We start from the raw sequence: 7,189 nt of genomic DNA, 5'->3' as shown, positions 1-7,189 counted from the left end.
AATTCTGGTTCTTCAATTTTTTATTTTTTTAAGCATACATTTAAAAAATGAACTAAATATTGAAATTTGAATTCGGTTCAGACAAAATGTTTATTACACCTACACAATTATATTGTTTATTACAATAATAACACTAGTATTATTTTTATTTTCACTATCAACAAATTTTAGGGGTTATAATCTTATAAATTTGAAAGGACAGTGGCTTACTTAATTTAATATGCAATAAAATATTTAATTATATCTAATAAAATATATAATAATAATAATAAATAATTCTGTTTTTGATTTAATTTTCGAGTTGAAACACCAACTTAAAAACCAAATCAAAAACCGTATTTAAATTTGAATTGGTTTAAATTCGATTCAAAACCGAAAATAAAAATTCTAATTCGGTTTATTAGAATTCAATTAATACAAATTCAGTCGAATATTTTGTTAATATTGAACACTACTCTAAAATTAATTCTTTTATCAATTGTTTAGACTGGGTTACTCACTATTCTTGTAATCCTATTTGAGGGCACGCAATTTTACTTGCATGTGAGATAATTAGGTTAAATATTGGGATGATTTACAACCATTAAAAAATATTATGCAAACTTGGGATGATTTACAACCATTAAAAAATATTATACAATACTAATTAGGGCTTTTTTGAGGAAGAGTTTTTATGGATTTTATCCGGATTTTATCCAAAAAAAACCTTTGTTTGATAAAAAGTAGGAAAAAACTAGGTTTTAAAGTTTGAAGACTAATTTTCCCTTTGACTTTAAAAGATATAATGTAGGTGAGAGAATGATGATTTAGAGAGAGAGGATAAAATTAAAGGATAGTTTTAATATTTAAATAATAAAATTATTTGATTTGATGGTTGATAAAATGTTTGGGTTTTGAGATAAAAACTGGGTTTTATCCCAAAAACTCTTTCATCAAACGAGGCCTTACACCAAACTTCTTATATTATTAAATTCAGCCCATATAAACATACTCATTTTTTATATCAAAATATTTATAGTTGAGTTTCGCCCATTCTCCCTCCTTTATCTGAACCTTGATCGCATACATTCACTTTTTTTATCCCCAATTCTGAACTCTATTTTAAATATTCAAACCCATCCATTATGTGACTATATGTATTCTTCACAAAGTTTTGTTTTTATATTAAAAGTAATATAGGTATGTTTCAAACTTACTACCTAATAAAACGAGTATATTTAACCAATAGGCTAATAAGAATTTATATTTTAAATTCAACACCAAATTTGATAAACACAAAATATTTTAACAATATAAGTTCAACTTTTTTAACTAACTAATATATATATATATATATATATAATTAATTTCAAAGTTTCTGAATTGTCAGGTCGAGAACTATGGTTAATTTGAATATTTATATGTGAGAGTAATGAATACTTGGGTCGAATTGTGGGTTGAACCACTCATAAACTTAAAACGGTTAAAAATAAAATTAAAAATGTTATATGTATGTTTCGAACTTGCAACTTAACAAAAACAAGTACAACCCTTTAACCAACTAGGCTGATAAAAATTTTATATTTTAAATTCAACACCAAATTTTATGAACGCGAGATATTTTAACAATATAAGTTCAACTTTTTAACCAACTAATATATATATATATATATATATAATGATGCTTAATTTCAAAGTATTCAGATTGTCGGGTCGAGAACTGTTGTTAATTTGGATATATATGTGAGTAAATGAATACTTGGGTCGGATTGTGGGTTGATCCGCCCATAAACTTAAAACGGTTAAAAATAAAATAAAAATGTTATGTGTGTTTCAATCTTGTAACCTAACAAAACAAGTACAACCATTTAACCAACTAAGTTTATAAAACAATATATTTTAAATTTAACACCAAATTTGATGAACGCGGATTATTTTAACAATATAAGTTTGTAACACTCAAGAATTCCCTTCCGTAGCTTAGCATGCGTTTGGACAACACATGGTGTTACGTGAGATCACAGGGTGGCTCGAGGTTCGATGCGTTTCAACATTGGTTTGCGTGTCAAACGTTTTTTTAAAAGAAAACATTATTTTAAAAGATTTTAAGAATATGTAGGAGCCTTTGAAATTAATTATGTAAAAATAATTAATTTTATTCAAATTTTAACAATTTGGGACCAAATAATAATTTGGTTAAGACCCGGTTTAAATTAACATAACTAACTTAAAAGATTTTTTATTGAAAAATAAAATCGCCAAATAATTTTAGAAAAATGAGTAAAAGGTACGTGTATAAATGTACTTTATACCAAAGTTTTTATAAGTGTTCGGATTTTAGTTACGCTCGGGAAAGGGCTTTCGCGCTATATCTTTCGCGCCTGTCAACTAAAAGGTTTTATTTTTATAGCAAAGTATGGTTATTGCAAGATTTATTTATAACATTTATTTTCTTTAATTAGTAGTTCAGATTCCTAAACAAGGATAGGTTTAGATTACGTAAATAATTGTACAAAATTATTTAAAGGGGCGTACCTGCGATTGCGTTGATATAACTGAGTAAAAACCTAAAAAATATCAGAAAAGTGTTAGAATTTAAAAATAAATTCCAAACGGGGTTAGCCAAAATATTCATTTATGAAGTATCCCGAAAATATTTAAATATCATTTTCTGACATTTCGGGATTATTTGAAAATGGATTGGGGTTCCAAAATTACAAAAATAATTTTGGATTTTGAAAAGTGGAACCAAATAGGCGTTAGGACCGTAGTCCTAGGGTCTAGGTCCAATTTTGCCGATTTGGGCTCGGACGGGTTCGGTTTAGACCGAAGTGGTTTGGATCAGGGCTCGGGAGTGTGAGTCTATTGATCTGGAGGGCTCGGTCCTAGATTCGGAAGGTTCGGTCTTAAACTCGGATTGTTCGGTCGAGGAATTAGAGGGCTCAGTCCTAGGGTTCATGAGGCTCGGTGATAAACTATGAATGTTTGATCCTAGGTTCAATATTTTGTTGGCCTAAAATAAATTATGAACACGAATAATTTGGATTAAGAACCTGTACTAACATGATTAATTAACAAGGATTAAGTTTGTCAAAATGCATTTAAAATTAGTTCATAATTATACCTAAGAGACATGTTAAGAAAAGATTGTTAAAAAACTAACTAATGGTATGTGATTGTATTTTTCTACATGTGAATGTTAGGATGCAAGAAAAATAAATAAATAAAAATAAGTTGTAAATATCATACATTCTAAAATGGTCAAGGATTTATAATAGAGAACGTGAATTGATGGATACAATGGACATAGTTTCGATGTCCTTTTCCTAATGTAATAAAACACCAAACTTATCATAATCTCATAATTTGCGTTTTTTTAACGATTTATCATTCTTTTTTATTTTTTATAGGGAAATCTAGGTGTTGACTCTTATAAATCAAGTTAATCTAAATTTATCAAACCCTAATTTTGGCTCCTCATATCCCCTTTTGACGAGGCGATCTCCAAGAAGCGTCACTTTTCGTCACCAGACTTGAGAGAAATATAAGTTACGAGACGTTTTTTAGGCGTTACAAATACTAAAGACAACTTTCTTAATCTTAGTCACATTTGAGATTGTGTTCAAGAATTGTTTCATTTCGTCGTTTATCAAATTCGGGATCTCCTATCAAGTTAGATTAATGTTTCTACAACTCTTGAATTTGAATTTTTCATAAAATATTTTATAGTCTCATCTTCCATTTCAACTTTGTTCTCAATCTGATTCTCATTAGAGTTTTGAAGCCTAATAATCATATTAAGGTATGTCTTTTAAAAGTAATGTGTTAAGAGTCTTTTCATTTAATATTTTTGTCTATATCTCATAGCCTAATATGTTTTTTCTCAATCACAAATTTACTAATTTGGAGCATTAAGTTCTGTTATTATAGCTTGAGAGAACTTATTCTTTTTTTTTTCTATTCTTTGGTAAGCTCAACCTTCAGCCTCACTATTTCTGTTTGCAAATTTTCAGTAATTTTTTATTCAAATTCCATACTAGCTTTTCTAGATTTTCTCTTGTAGTAGCCCATTGAAGTTGTCGGGTAGTACTTACCATGATTTTTAGATCAATGTATTATAATTTTATTTTCTCAACCATTTTTTTTTTCAAAAGAGACTTCTCCTTTAATTTAGTAAAGGGTAATATTCAGAAAAATCAGATTTTGATCTTCAGTCATTGAATGCCAAGGTCAGATCCACTACATTATGAAATAATGAACCTTATCGAAATTTACAAAACCTTGTCAATTGAAAATATTATATTTGTTCGCCTCACAATTATTTGACAGTGTCTTCAGCTTAAAGAGATGACATTGATACATAAAATTAATGAAAGTCCATAGTATTTGCCTCTGGTATGGATGATAATAAGGCGGTTCGGGGCAAAGAATGCATTACCATACTCGTCTCGTTTTTATTTTGAGGATTCTTTTTATACGATCTCCGCCCCATTCGGTTTAGAGGAATCCCGCGGGACATTTTTTATAAAATATTTTAAAAATAATAAAAAAAAATATTCAATAAAATTATATAAATGAATTTTTTAATATAATATAAATTATAATATATAAAATTTATATTATTATAAAGAAATAAACTTAAACTTTTATAAAATATAATAAATAAATATATTGATAATTTTATATATTTAATTGTGTTTATAGTGTTCAAGGTAGAATCGATGTGAGGTCGGAGTGGGGACACAAATATCATTCTCGTCCCATCCTCGTTCGGTTTCAAGAAAAAACCGCACCAAACAGGGTAATTTAATTCAATTACCGTTAAGCGGTTTCAAATTGTCATCTAACTCCTAGTTTCATAAATTCTTAAAAGACATGTAGTTATTAAAGTCTCCAATAATAATGCGATGTTATTAGGTCATTATTGATGTGATGTTATCATTGTTAGGTCTTGTTTATTTGATGAGTTTTTTAAAAAAAATTCCATACAAATCAAACATTATTTCACCCCTCTGAGCAATCATATCATTCAATTCATTAATCAAAATACTAAAATACCTTATATTTTAAATTATTAATTTTTATTTTATCTATATATATTAATACCTTTAAATATTAAAATAATCATCATCTTCTCAAAATCATCGTACATTATTCAATTTTTCTCTATCTTCATTTTTTTAAAAACCAACTAGGCCTAAGTTTTGGTCTTCAATGTTTTCATTTGATTGATGTAATGTTAGTTAGGTCATTATTTCTGAAAAATGTTGCTTCCTTGTCGGGGTTGTACTCTATGACAAGATAAGGGAGGGGATAAGAAAATTTAAGATGAGGCTGGGAGAAGATTGAATGTGTAATGAAGAAGATGAAGATTGAAAGCAATAATCAACAATAAAAAAAAATGTGAAATTTCATTCTCAAAAAATTATGATCAGTAAGTCTTTACATTATAATTTATTTATACTTATTATAGTTTAAGAAATAAGAGTTCACTTTTTAAAAGAAATGAGAAGTTGAAGAGTTTATTTAATATTGTAATTTCATCTACATCGATCTGGTCCAGTGCTTTGGGTTAATGGTGACTCTTGATTTGTCTCCATCATTACATTAAACAATTAGCCCCCACCAACGACAATTCATGACAAACTCAATTTTGTATTTTGTTATCATTTCTTTTCTATTACCAATTAAGTTCAAAAAAATACTTTCATTATGTATACTATTCATCAATTAGGACGGATATATACAGGGTTCGCTAAATCGAAAAAATAAAAATTATAAAACTTATTTTTATACGTTCATTTTATCTATAAAAAAAATCGTTATTTATTTTAAACTCAGTAGTTGATGCACACTGAAGATAAAATTATATGTTTGGGTATTCCTTAATCCTTCTAGGTGGCTCTTTCTTTACATGCTCTTTCATCAAGCAAACGTAATTTGCTTTCTCTCCTTTTTTGAAAGTCACTACTTTGTCGGTGCGATTCCGGACAGATTCTTTTGTGGTAAATGAATTGTAGTCTATTCAATTTTGATTTCTGGAGACAGAGAAGCTAGAGATAGATCCATTTTAACATTTGTTTTTCATATATAATGCCCTGGGAGACCCAAGAAAATCAATATTGTTGCCTAATGCCTTTGGTGGAAATTTCTTCTTTATTTTCGTTCATTAGAAATAAGTTGACTCAAAATCTTCGATATTTTTGAAGAGAAATGACGGTGGAGGGAATTTGGGAGAGTAAATTACGTGTAGCAATGTGATTTGCTGAAAAAATAACAAATTTTATTTATTCTCTCTTCTCACCTTTTATCTTTTTTCAGTCAGTGATGTGGTGACACGTCATTCCCTCTCTCAAATTTCTTCATATCACTCCTCAAAATAGACTACAAAATAAGTAAACTATCTATTCTTAATCTTATTAATATTGTTTATTCTTCAAATAATGTATCTGCAATGTTCTTCGAATCATGTATCTATCATGATAAGTTAACTTAGATTGAGATTAACAAACAAGGAGAACTTATTGAATTCTATCATGTTAAAATTATTTCCAATATTTTGGTACATATATTATTTAGTAATTGTGTATTACTTGTTTAATATACAAAATATACATAATTTAAGTATAAGAACTGATTTATAAAAATAAAAAAATTTTGAGTGCGAGGAATAGTATAAATTCAAATTTGAGTATTGAGGAGAGATAATTTGATGAAATACTCATAGGTTTGTGTTTGGTACTGAGTTGGAAAAGATTTTATCATATAAAGATTAAAACTCAATTAAAGTGATCTATTAAAATATAAAGATTATTGGTTTATATAGACATCTATAATAAATATGAGAATATATTTGTGTAGAAGTAAAAATACCCTTTATTATTTTGTTGATGGCCGAATAATAAATGAGTATAATATTGCTAGATCCTCAACTCATATAGATAACTTACCTATTATGTTTCTCTCATCAGACAAAATGTTTCGGTTCATCTCTCAAGAACACTCAAGACATTCCGATTCAGGTTCAGATCCAGAACAAGAAGATTCAAGATCAAGAAAAGATTCGAAGAATAACGAAGAACGACTTAATGAAACGTTCTTCATTTCAGATTCATGAATATTTCCACAATTACAATTTATCGACATAAATTATAAAGATTATAAACTTAGAAATAAAAATTTAAGATTAAAGATTCTAATATATCAAACA

Source organism: Impatiens glandulifera, chromosome 6 (assembly GCF_907164915.1).
Source record: "Impatiens glandulifera chromosome 6, dImpGla2.1, whole genome shotgun sequence".
NCBI lineage: Eukaryota > Viridiplantae > Streptophyta > Magnoliopsida > Ericales > Balsaminaceae > Impatiens > Impatiens glandulifera.
This window is presented reverse-complemented; position numbering follows the sequence as displayed.